The sequence below is a fragment of the Chionomys nivalis genome, chromosome 24, assembly GCF_950005125.1.
Source record: "Chionomys nivalis chromosome 24, mChiNiv1.1, whole genome shotgun sequence".
In the NCBI taxonomy this organism is placed as follows: domain Eukaryota; kingdom Metazoa; phylum Chordata; class Mammalia; order Rodentia; family Cricetidae; genus Chionomys; species Chionomys nivalis.
This window is the reverse complement of record NC_080109.1, coordinates 37,849,545-37,863,335: the sequence shown is the minus strand read 5'-3', so window position 1 is coordinate 37,863,335 and position 13,791 is coordinate 37,849,545. Positions and strand designations below refer to the sequence as shown.

General features: G+C 42.7%; 1 protein-coding gene and 1 pseudogene across 1 annotated transcript in view; both read right to left on the bottom strand.

Moving 5' to 3' along the window:
* Positions 1 to 13,791, bottom strand: part of Kcnmb2 (potassium calcium-activated channel subfamily M regulatory beta subunit 2) — a 257,948-nt gene that overhangs the window by 214,271 nt on the left and 29,886 nt on the right. The window lies entirely within an intron of this gene.
* LOC130865900 (cyclin-dependent kinase 1-like) lies at positions 11,102 to 12,216 on the bottom strand (annotated as a pseudogene).

Below are 13,791 nucleotides of genomic sequence, written 5' to 3'. Positions count from 1 at the left end.
GAAGGAGGGAGAGCATGAGCAAGGAAGTCAGGACCACGAGGGGTGCACCCACCCACTGTGACAGTGGAACTGATTATTGGGAGCCCACCAAGGCCAGCTGGACTGGGACTGAATAAGCATGGGTTGAAACCAGACTCTCTGAACATGGTGGACAATGAAGGCTGATGAGAAGCCAAGGACAATGGCATTAGGTTTTGATCCTAATACATGAACTGGCTTTGTGGGAGCCTAACCTGTTTGGATGTTTACCTTCCTGGACCTAGATAGAAGTGGGAGGACCTTGGACTTCCTGCAGGGCAGGGAATTTGGACTGCTCTTCAGTATCGAGGGGGGGGAATGGAGTGGGGGGAAGAGAAGAGGAGTGGGGATAGGAGGAGGGGAGTGGGGGGATGGGGCAACATGTGGGAGGAGGGGGAGGGAAATGGGAAACGGGGAGGAGGCAGAAATTTTAATTAAAAAAGAATAAAATAAAATGAAAGAAATAGTGACAGGAAACTTACAAATCAGGGACAAAGTTCTGACTTCAACAAAATGTTGTATTTTTTCATGAGAGCCAGGTCTGGGAATTATGACATGCTTAGGCTAATGCTGAAATGAACACTTTGATTTTAAACGATATTTCAAATGAGGGTAACAAAGACGCAAATACAACCTTTCTGAGTGAAGTTCAGGTGCACGGGGTTCCTTTTGCCAAGCACACGAGTAGATATCCTAGGTATTAAGAATGCTCAGCATCCAGAATGTGGAGCTGGTGGACACTGGTGTGCCCAGGAGCCAGTGCACTCCCCAGTACTTTTGTTTGTCCTGAACATTTATATAAAATCTCTTGCAACTGTTTTCCCTAGTTAACCCTTAGCCACTAAATGATGCTTTGGAGCAGGAATCACAGCAAGTTATTGGTGTTTCTGCCTTCTCCTAGATGGTGCCCTTGATGTCCTGGATTTGCATGCACGCCCATGTCTTCAGAAACTCCGGTCCACAGCTTGTGACACTGGGCACAGATGATGCTTGGCTTGCAGTTGGTTGACTGACGATTCTCCAGCTACACAATGGTGTGAGGTGACACATATTTAACAGAGCCTGGACTTCAGATTTTTAGTTTCATTTTTTTCCCAGAGCAGCAGTGATCAGTGCCATGCAGTATTGCCCTGCTTGCCAACCATAAGAGCACATGAGAGCAAACCACTAGCACTACAGTGGGTCATGTCACTATGATGCTCAGTAGGCTAGTAGTATTACGTGAGTTTTTTAACTTCACTATATTCTCAGTTAGCATGATGAGCGTATCCGGGTATGACTGCATTGTAAGGTGAGGGGCACCTGTGAAGTTTAATCTTGGTATGCTAATTTCCACTCTGGTTAGTGGAGAGAACTCGTTGAGAACACAGAAGACTCAGTATACCTTACTTATGGTGTAAACGTGCAATCCACCAACTTAACCATGCAGTCAAAGTAGCAACCTGATCCCTTCCCTTCATCTAGTAATTTTTAATGTTTTTTTTTAATTTCTATAGCATTTGTCACCAGTTGAATTTATCTTGTTGGTTTTTAAATTTTTGTCATTGCCTCTCCCAATTAGAACGAAAGCTTCCTGAAGCTGCGCACTTTGGGAAAATAACTTATTCATGTCATTGCATCCATTTTGCATGGAAATGGGGAACTTAAGGAGTCACGTGACCACTCGTCTGTAATCAAAGCTGACTGAAACGGGCTGATCACCTGACTCAAGGGTGGTAAAAGCCCCTTGGAGATATCTTTCTTGGCAATCAGAATGAAGAGAATAAAGGCAATTGGCATCACATAATAATTACTGGAGTGAGAACGTGTGTAAAGGGATCCCTAAGGTGGCCATGGAAGCTGGCACGGTGAGGGCAAATTGAATACAAAGAAGGCATGTTCACAAAGTAGAGAGAAAAGATGTTTATGGAACAAAAGGTGTCAATGTTTCTGCAGTGGGAGGAAAGTGTTCTATGAAGAACAAAGTGGAAGAGGACCCAGAGATGGAGAAGCTGCTGCTGACCCATACTTGGTACCATTCCTCTACAAACAAGCCTTTGCTCAGGTTCTTCTTCTCCAGGGACCTGTATCTTCTGGGATAACAATGTCTGTTTCCTTGAGTCTTGTCCTCTTAGTGACCTCTGCTCTGAACTCTGAAAATTTTAAATTCAACTACTTTTATTGACATCTAACTTAGAGTGCATTTATTTTGCACGTTTGGAAAGAATCGAACATTAGAACATCATTTTATGGTTTTCAGTGTCTTAATGTAAATTCTGCTCATTGCTTCTCATAGCAACACCACTGTCCAAGAAGCAGTTCCCGACTTTCTTTAGGCGAGATTGCTCTCTTGTGTTCTTAACCATCACTCTAGTCTCTCCTTTAGATCAGGAACTTTATCTCCACCACTAAGTACCCAGAACTCAGCTTGTCTCAGAATTGTACTTTGCGCAATGGTTTCTGAATAAAACCTTCAAAAGATACTAAAGCACTCTCAAGACCAGATGTGGAGCGATGTCACCAGTTCTAACTGTAGTCATCCCTAGGACTTAACTGGATTCTGGATTACAAACCTTTGGAGTTGTAATTCTAACTTTTCCTTCTCCAGATATGCTCATGATTGTGTTTGTGTTCTGTCATTACCAATCACTGGACAATCTCTTATAATGCTCATTATGAGGAATTTTAAACAACGAAGGCAACAAGCAAAGCAATCCAAACATCCCTCGCTTTGTCTGATTCCAGATTGCCTGCTTTGAGATTCTAAGACCTTGCTTGGGTCTTTATTCTTTGAAATCCTAACGCCTCACACCATATCTCAATATGGTTCTGTGGATGTGGTGATTGCTGTTCTCCAGGATATGGCATCCTGAAGATTGGGTAACGTTGGTAAGGTCATTCCCACAGGACCCACATTTGCCTAAAAATATTAGATTTTCCCTTTGTTTAATTTCGCTGTTTTAGTTTTAAAGACATTGAACTAAAAGACAGAGGAAGCAAAGCAACAATCAAAATGAAAACGATCCTGCGGCCCCTCAACAGCCGTGGAGATACCGCTGGAACACCGTAGCCCTGTGCCTCAGCTTTCTAACTGGGTGCGTGTGAGGTTCTAAGAAACCGTGCTCTGTGTACTGGTTCCATATGACTCTCTCAGGTGATCTTACGTTAATACCAGAAGAAAAAAGAAAGCATTTGGCATTTAGGTGGTTCTACCCTTCTGAAAAGTCAGTGTATTCATTGTCATGTAAATCATATTTATTGAATGGCTGAGACATTTTGCTGTGAACTGTGTGAGGAATGGGGGAGAAAGACACAAGGGGACATAGGAACAACTGACTATGAAGTGTTACGGAAGGTTTCAAGACAGGACCTACTAGTTATCAGAAACTGTTGGGAGTCCTGCTTTGTAGAAGAATGGAAAGATGGGTTTAAGCAAAAATGAGTCCAATTCACAGAAACAGAAAGTATTTAGCCTGGAACGCCATAAAATGGCCCTTTTTAAAGAAGTGAAAAGATCTATGGCCATGCCACCATGAAAATGCCTGCTTCTTTCTGAAAGAGGAGAAGTGATGAGCAAAGACCTGGGATGCAGTGACAAGAGGCTGCCCTGGTTCACTGCAAAGGCCAGGGATGCAGTGACAGGAGGCTGCCCTGGGTCACTGCAAAGGCCAGGGATGCAGTGACAGGAGGCTGCCCTGGGTCACTGCAAAGACCTGGGATGCAGTGACAAGAGGCTGCCATGGGTCACTGCAAAGGCCAGGGATGCAGTGACAAGAGGCTGCCCTGGCTCACTGCAAAGGCCAGGGATGCATTGACAAGAGGCTGCCCTGGGTCACTGCAAAGGCCAGGGATGCAGTGACAAGAGGCTGCCCTGGCTCTCACTGCAAAGGTATTCAGTGCAGCTGGAAAGAAAAAGGGGAGCTCTGGGAGAGAAGTTAGGGGGTGTGCACACTCCTGAAGTATTGGTTCTTTACCCCACGGGCATCAGGGAACCCCTGACTCTTTCAGTTCTGGTGGGAATTAAACTCAGGTCTTTGTGTTTGTTTGGAATAGCAAGTACCTTATCAATTTTCCATCTGCAAATGTTTCGAAGTGTCACTATAAGAGTCTATGCAAGACAGCATCTTAAGCACACATTAATGCATGAATTCTTTCAAAATCAAGGCATCTCTGAAGAATGCCAGCAGTGAGAATCCATAAAATACAGCGTTCCTAGAGAGACGCTCTCCAAAGTGCTCCAACTACACACACGCCTGCTGGGACCATCCTGCATCCCCAGGCTTCCTCCCGCCTTATCTGTCTTCCATTCTAAATTGTTACGTAAATGTGAGAGTTTATATTTTAGATTTAAAAAGTTTACCATTCTTGCCAAGCGGTGGTGGCGCACGCCTTTAAACCCAGCACTCGGGAGGCAGAGGCAGGTGGATCTCTGTGAGTTCGAGGCCAGCCTGGTCTACAAGAGCTAGTTCTAGGAAAGGATCCAAAGCTACAGAGAAACCCTGTCTAAAACAAAACAAAACAAAATAAAACAAAAACAAACAAACAAACTGGTTTCCCATTCTGATCATTTCTCCAAGAAGGCAATTTTGAGGGATAATGGAGTGGGACTTGTATACTGTGGGGGAAAAGTGAGGCTGCTTGGTGAAAGTGTATGTGTGAGGCATCCGTGCACATGCTTGTGTGAGTATAGTGTAAAGTGTGTGTATGAGGCCCTCATAAGCATGCTTGTGTGGTATATAATTTACTACAGAGGAGGGAACATTCTTATTCAACAATACCATTTACTAACTGGGCCAACTAGTTGCAGAATTATTTCTGTGAGCCAAAAAGTATATTTACAAAGTTTGTCTTACAAATATTTCCTCATCTTTCGTCAGACACTTGGAGGTTGTCTGGAAGGACACCTCGGCAGTGTTACACAGAAGTCTCGGCTACTGGGATATTGGACGATACTGAAGTCAGCTTCTTTAGACCTCCTCATTGTGGGGGAAAATGTCAGAAAAAGAGTCTCACACAGACTTTTTCTTTTTTGTTAGAATCCCAGCATGTAAAATTGGACTAAGATCTCATAGACGCCTGGCCAGCAGATGGCTCTCTATTTTTCATTAAACCCGTGCGCTGTCCAATGTCCTGAATTGAAATTACTGGTCTACACCAGCGGTTCTAAACCTTCCTAATGCTGCAACCCCTTTACTACAGTTCCTGATGCTGTGCTGACCCCCAGCCATAAAATTATTTTCATTAATACTTCATAACTGTCGTTTTGCTACTGTTATGAACCATAATGCAAATATCTGTGCTTTCTGATAGTCTTAGGCAACCTCTGTGAATGGGTTGTTTGACCCTTAATGGGTCACTACCCACAGGTCGAGAACCACTTGTCTATATTTTCAGGGTGGTTGAAGTAATGACCTTGGGGTAAGTATTTATGGAATGAGGACCAGAGACCTGCAGCCTCTCCCTGCTGGAAGATGACCTGGAACGGTGCGATAGGTTGCATCTTGATTGTCTTTATGACTGAGTTGCAAACTGATTGAAGTCTTTCCTGCTTACTCACCAATAAAACCCCTTCCTTAGTTCCCACCCATTTTGAAAAGCCATGGTGGAACTGTGTTCAATCAGTGCTTCTGGCTCTAGGCAGATACTTCACTGAATGGCATGCTTGTCAATTCTTAAAGCCACCATTAACTAACGAGCCTAAGATATGACTTTGGCTGCTTTATTTCACAAACATAACTTGGGTCCTCAGTAATGAAGTGTTAGATGGCATCACCCTCTAGATGAGACTGAGCTACAGAGTAAGTGGCTGAGGATTAAAATCACAAGTGGAGCATGTAGAAATGGCACGAGGTAAAAACACAACCAGTAAAATAGACCAGAGGGTCTTTTTAAAGGCATGCTGCATTCTAGAATTCTGAAAGAATGTGGTTAATCTGTGCAAGGAAATGAAGCAGCTGTGGAAATAGAACACAATGTTTGAATCAGAAGATGGATAGCCTTGCTCTCCTGGGAAAAGTGCTTCAAAGTCTAAATCTCAGTTTCCCAATTGGCAAAGTGATGCAAATATCATTTTGGTGTCATTGCTTGGTTGGATGGTTATGCTCTATGAGGCAATGCAGGTAGACTTTAGTACAACTTATGAGTTAGACTGGGAGGCAGCTCCAGGGACGAGCGCTTGCCTCATGTACACAGGACCTGGGGTTGATCCCATACGGGACAGTACTATAAAACAGGGGCTCACATTCTTGGCCAAAGCTCATTTCTTTCCTACCAGACCCCACTGATTCTGTCTCCTCCTTCTCCTTTTGAAGTAGAACGCTTTGTATTTTCTGTCATTATTTTTGTGACATGCTGTTGTAGCTGCCAGCTTTCCTCATTTTCCCAGTTCCTCTTTGCTCTAGAATCATGTTTTCATGCTTCTTTTCTCTCTCTGCAACAGCAGGTGACAACTACGTGGTGACACTAGGGGAGAAGTCTTTGTCACGCTCAGTTATTCACAAAGGAAACTTACTTTCACAGATGTGAAATGGCCCTGTCGTTGGCACCGGTCACTGCGGGGAAAGCGTGGAAATGAACTGCTATTGTCGTTGTCTTCCTTTTCACAATACAACCTTTGCTCTTATCTTGTCTCAAATATATTCACGTTTTGTTCACTTACCATGCCATTTTTCAGTTTAAGTAAAACACATTCTAAGGAGTAATTTTGACTGCGGGACACTGTGAGTGATAAGAAACATGTATTAAAACACCATCTTCCTCCCAGTTTTATTATTGCTAATTACTTCTCTTTCCAATGTAATTGCAAACCCATGGTAAGAAGAACATTTTGAGAATTGGCTTAGAAATGAAATTTTAGACAAACAGGTGAAAGGCTGAACTGATTGCAAGGAACCCTGAAGTTGCTGGAGTCAGTGTCATCGGTGGGGGAGTCACAGCAGAGAAAAATCACATGACAGCTAGCAGCATGGCCTCTTCCCTGCTCTGCTGTCCCATGCGGGATAGGTGGATGAGGGTTCCACCTGGGGGTCAGGAGCTCTGTTTTAAGGCATTAACAGGAATTTTAAAGCTTTACCTTCAGTCCTTCGTGAATGAGGAGAGAATGCAATGAAAAGATGTGAACTGAAGGAGGCAGGGGCTGAAGTCTTGGCTGCTACAGCCCTTGTCACTTAGGATGGCTGAATTTGGGGGCCATGTTGATGTTTTCAAACTTGAGGAAAGTCAGAGACAGCTCACTCTAGTTCTGTAAATGTTTATGCTCATGTGATTTCTCTTAACAGTTTATAAAAGGTGCTTTGTGTAAGTTATTATTTTAAATGAGTGTGTATTGTGTTTCATGCACCATGTTGTGAGAAAATATTTTCTTATTCTGCGGGTGTTTAAACCCTGAGTCCTGGGGTGTGTGAGCAACTGAGATAACATGACCTCAGGTAAGGAGGAGCTAGCAGGGCATATGATGGAAACTTACAATAGGGGACTGGAGGTGATAGCTACCATTTTGTCTCTTCTGTACACTTTACTTTGAAATTGACCTTCCTCTTATCAACCCATTCCAAGTCCACCATCACAGAACACTTCTGAGGTATCACACCCCCATAGAATGAATAGAATAAGGGGAGCAAATCAGAATGAGCTATTCTGAGGGCATAATTGATCACCATGATCAGATGTCAGTAAGGTCACTTGGAACCCTGTTAGTGTGAACATGTGGATGTTAGGAGAGGTCATTCCTCTGTCTTTTTTTTTTTTTTTATTCTTTTTTACTTAAAATTTCCAACTGCTCCCCGTTTCCCATTTCCCTCCCCCTCCTCCCACATATTGCCCCCTCCCCCTGTTCCCCTCCCCCTATCCCCACTCCACTTCTCCTCCCCCTAGTCCACTCCCCCTCCCTCTCGATACTGAAGAGCAGTCCAAATTCCCTGCTCTACATGAAGACCAAGGTCCTCCCACTTCTATCTAGGTCCAGGAAGGTGAGCATCCAAACAGGCTACGCTCCCACAAAGCCAGTTCATGTATTAGGATCGAAACCTAGTGCCATTGTCCTTGGCTTCTCATCAGCCTTCATTGTCCGCCTTGTTCAGAGAGTCCAGTTTCAACCCATGCTTATTTGATGACAAAGTCAACACAAATCTGGAGCTTCTGATGGCTACCCAGAATGCATCCTACCATAGGCAGACAATCTTCTGGAAAAATAAAAGTGTTTCAAAAGCAAAAGAGCCACATAGTGAAAAGAGAAAAAAAATCTTACTAACTAGACTTAGCTATATGCCAAGACTAGGTAGCTCTTTACATTGTTTCTATCAACCAATGTATTTTCCTTTGCTTGGATATATTTAAATTCTATTTCTGTCATTTACTTCTAGAAATCTTCTGAGTACTACAGAAACTCAATTATTTTGAACCAGAGCCCCTATTTTCTTCCATCCCTCTATAACTTTTTTCCTTTCTATTTTATGTTCTCCTTCTTTCCCTCTCCTGTCTAATTTTTAAAAAATTCTCTGATCCTTGCATAATGGTATGTGCCTATAATCCAAATTATCAGTAAATGTAGACAGGAAGATTACAAGTCCAAGGCCAGAATGGGCTGTAGAGTGAAAACCTAGTTCAGAAAAACAATCTCAGCGGTAGAGCACTTGCTAACACATAAGAAGCATGATTCAGGCCTGTACCTGACTGCTACCATTACAGGAGTGTGGCCACCACGTCTGCTTTACGCAGGTCTGGGGACTAAAGCCAGGACTCCATCCATGCTGGTCAGGTACTCTACCAATTGAACACATCCACAGGGAGCATTTTGGTCACACACTGCAATAGCTATTAACACACCATCTTATATGAGACAGGGACATCCATACACAGATGTGCGTTCACCCATGGGCCAGCTCAGGAACTCCGCTTATAGTGACCTTCTGTTTCTGTCCAAATATTGAGAGAAAAAAAAATGAAAATGAAAAAGCTGAGGTTTGTGCTGTCTCGAGGATGTCTCTGATGGAGTTGCAATGTGCAGGTTGGGAGCTAGTTTCAGAACTTCCATAGAGGGTCAGAAGGGGGGGACGCCATCTCATTAGTTCGTGTGATTACTTATTATTATGCAGCCCCTGCACCTGAAGCCCTAGTGCATAGGAAGTTTATCTCTAAGTGAAAGCTTCTCATTCCTGCCACACCGGCGTAGTCTGCTGTGATGGTTCCCTTGGAGCCATTAGCCGACTAATCTGTGGGATGTGACTACACATTTCGCAAAGTTTGCAATGTAAACATATTCTTAATGGTGTTTTGTTCAAATATCCCCATCTGAGTCAAATTCACACGGAGTTTTAGACATTTACGTAAATGGAAAGTACAAGCATGGATCTTGATGCTTGCTTGTTTAAAAACACAGCCCCAAAGTGACTGCGCTGTAATTCAGTGGCAAGGTGAAGTTCTGGATTCAAGCCTGAGCACGCAGTGTAAATGCAACCAACATCTCTCTGAGTTTGGGTTAGAAACAGTAAGGAAAAAAAAAGCTATTTTCTGTAAGGAGATGGGATGTGTCTGGTTTATGAAGGGATAGTCTGACTTGATCTGGTTTGGTTTCAGAGTTATGGTTCCCGGTGACTTTCTTGTAACAGTCCATTCAAATTTTCTTTGAGCTAAAATCACCAAGTAGGTAGAGCTGGAGAGATGGATCCGTGGTTAAGAATACTGTCTGCTTCTCCAGAGGACCCGGGTTCAGTTCCCAGGACTCACATGGTGGCCCATAACAGGGGATCTAACAACCTCTTCTGGCTTTACAGGCGTGAGGAACAGATGTGGTGCACAGAAATACATGCAGGCAGAGCAACCATATACATAATATAAAAATAAAATTGTCAAGAGATGGTGCACAGAGTTCATGTGTGCAATTGTGTGTGTGCATGTGTGCCTTTGCTTGGTGAAGCCATACGCTGCCTGTTAAGATGCAGTGAGCCCTGATATCTACAGATATGGATTAATTTAATTTTAGACCTATAGCCATTTCAACAGAGAATTAATTCTCGTTATTGTGTGTTTTAAGTATTATTTTGTCTTGCCATTTTAGGAGACAGACAAACGAATCATTGTTTTATAAGCTTGAAAAGGACACTGATAAATTTGCTTTGGGTGGTTTTGAGAGACTTCATACATTATTATTTCTATATGCTCGGAAAATGTATGTAAGAGAATGGGAGAATTAAGAAGATTTTAAGTGTCTTTGGATGGTTCAAATTATTCTTACCTCCCCTCTACCAGCAGGAATCTGCTCTGCTTCAAAGAGATAATTCTTTATCACTTGGCTTAATTTTTCCATTTTCAGTATTCTCAGGGCTTTGGACATATTTTTTGAATTTCTTATAATCATATTCTTCTCTGTTCTGATTACCTTGTTTCAGGATTGTGGACCTCATTAATAATTATAATGAAACGTTACCAAATATCACAGTATCTCCCAAACCCCAATCTTCTGCTTGTTGAGAGACTCACAGCGTGAGATCATGATTTACGAGAGTCCTAACAAGCCAGGGGAGACTCGAATGGTTTGACTTAGGAAATAGAAGCCCAGTGTTAGAGGACACGGAAGTGGTCTTATCAGTGACAACCCTGTGACCTGCCAGGGTCACTACATAGGATGCTTGGGAGAGCCGCAGTTTCTCGAGAGAACATGCTGTCCTTGTGTCTGCAGATGCGCGTTTACTCCTGGGCAGAAGTGTGGGTGCTACCGAGGTGCCTCCAGCCATGCCACCATTGATTTTCCTCAGAAAGCTCTCTCTTTTCTCCTGGAGTGATTCTTCTGTGCCTTACGCCCGCCTCTTGACAGAGTGAGCTCATTTTGGGAGGACACTCCCCAAGTGTAAACTCAGAGGCATTTTGCACTACAGAAACTGGGGTGAACTGGAATAGCCAGTGGCAGTTTGTGTGACTTAGGATTCATTGAACTTTTCCATATTTGTCTTTTTTTTTTTTTTAATGGAATGGTGCCAATTGATTTGAAATAGTTTAGTGAAAAAGAAAGAGCAGACAGTGGAAAGAGGTTTCTTCCACCCCAGCCCTTACTTCCTACTTTTTTTTTTTTACACATATACAGAATTATTATATTTAAATTCATATGGAATATTTACATGTTAATTAAGTTATATGTATGAAATTAGGAAAAGTCCAGGTGATGGTTTACAAACAAACAAACAAACAGAAGAAAATATACAAGACAGGAAGAGAGCCAACAGTAAATGTCACTACGTGGCCCTGCCACAGCAGGCAGGGACTGCCACAGAAAACTACATCTTCTTAATCTGATTGTCCAAGTCATCAAAGTACGGGTGCTTCAGGGCCATTTTGCCAGAGATTCGTTTGGCAGGATCATAGACAAGCATTTTTGAGAGCAAATCCAAGCCGTTTTCATCCAGGTTCTTGACGTGGGATGCGAGGCTCCCTGGCTTCCACTTGGGAAACGTGTTCTTGTAGTCCTGCAGAGACTCTACTTCCGGCCACACTTTGTTGTTAGGAGTGCCCAGAGCTCTGAAAAATCCTGAAGAGCTGGTCAATCTCTGAATCGCCATGGAAAAGTGGCTTCTTCGTTGCCAGTTCTGCAAATATGGTACCTATACTCCAGATGTCAACAGGGGTGGAGTAACGAGCTGATCCCAGCAACACTTCTGGAGATCGGTACCACAGCGTCACTACCTCGTGTGTGTACACCCTAATCGGTATCCCAAAAGCTCTGGCAAGGCCAAAATATGCCAGTTTGATTGTGCCTTTGTCATCGATCAATAGATTTTGAGGTTTCAAGTCTCTGTGGAGAACTCTTCGTGAGTGACAAAACACAATCCCCTGGAGGATTTGGTACAGGTAACTCTTAACGAGTGAAGAATCCATGAACTGACCGGGAGGGATAGAATCCAAGTACTTCTTGAGATCCATGGACAGGAATTCAAAAATGAGATACAATCTGGAGTCCTGCATGAGCACATCCTGAAGACTGACTATATTTGGATGGCGGAGTTCTTTTAATAGAGAAATCTCCCGGATGGCAGTACTAGGCACTCCTTCTTCCTCACTTTCAAGTCTGATTTTCTTCATGGCCACTATCTGGCCAGTAGTCCTGTGTCTACCCTTATACACCACACCATAAGTACCTTCTCCAATCTTCTCTATCTTGATATAGTCTTCCATAGTTACTCAACAGGTTACAACAGACCCTCTCTTGTTCCCGCGGCGGCCACCCCGCAGTTCCGGACTGCGCGGACCTACTTCCTACTTTTTACAAGCTCGTGGTATAAAGTACCTACCATGTTCTAGACCTTTCCATAGAGATTAACATTTGATAATATTAAATGTATTTTGTAAATTGGAAGCTATTCTTAACTATTTTATACATTACTTGTTCGCACTCAAAAAGTATAACATGATAAACTTGAGTGAGAATCTCATGAAATCCTTCCCATTTTACACAAAACTGACAGTAATAGAAATTTAAGGAAAGGGAATGTATTTCCAAGGTACTTGACTAAATTTAATTTCACAGTTTTCACCATTTTTATTTCCTTCCGACTAATTTAGAATTTAGATTAATTCTAAGTTATTTTGTAAAAAGATGCCTGGGTTGGCTCTTAGTTTTTAATATTGTCATAGTACTGCTGTAAGGCAAAAGGAGCGTGCTCTTCCTGCACGCTAGAGAAAGCATTTCCGAGGAGTCACTGACTACAAAGTGACTTGCTAACGCAATCATTTTGGTCTCGAAAAAATTCTAAGAGATTCTTTTGGTGACTTCTCAAAATAGTTATCCATTTCTATAGTCCATTCCCATATGGCGACCGAGCGAATGTATTAAACATCACCCTAATTTTCTTGTGTAAACAATGAGGATGCTTTATTTTCTTTTTTCTCAAGAGGATGATTAGCCGAGATGATCCGTGTAAATTATCTAACACCTGGATACACCAAACTAGCTGCTTAATTAATATCCGTCCCTCCCCTTCCCTGTTCCAGCTGCCCTCCTCTGCACAGCAATGGCTCAGTGGCCAGTGGCTCTTCCTCACCCCTGTGCTTCTACAGGATTGTACGTGTTGTTCTTAGACAGTGTTACTCAGGCCCACGCCAGTATCGCACTTTCTGTCTTACGTTGATCATTGTTCTTTTCTGACAGATGCCACTACCCTATGCCTTCTGCTATGATTCTTCATTTCTGTGGCTTTTAGAGTTTCATATGTAGCTATCTAGTAGCTTGAATGATCTGAGACGAAAGCATCTGCCTCTGCTTGGTCTAAGAGGAGGTGGTGATGTGATAACAAGAGATATGTAAACTCTGAAGTCATGTACATATCACCTCATTGTGAAGAGCTCGTCTTCAAAAATTAAATTGTGTGTGAGAGAGAGTGTGAGTTTGTGTGTGTATAAATGACTATGTGTGAGTGAGTGTGTGAGTGTATAAGTGACTGTATGTGTAAATGAGTGTGTATGTGTATAAGTGACTGTGTATGTGTGAATGAGTGTGTGAGTATGTATGATGACTGTACATGAGAATGAGTGTCTGTGAGTTAGTGTGTAAGTGTGTGTACAAGTGACTGTGTATGTGTGAATGAGTGTGTGAGTGAGTGTGTATATAAGTGACTGTGTATGTGTAAATGAGTGTGTGTGAGTGTGTATAAGTGTGTGGGTGTGAATTAGTGTGTATGTGTATAAGTGACTGTGTATGTGTAAATGAGTGTGTATAAGTGTGTGGGTGTGAATGAGTGTGTGTGAGTGAGTGTGTATGTGTATAAGTGACTGTGTATGTGTAAATGAGTGTGTATAAGTGTGTGGGTG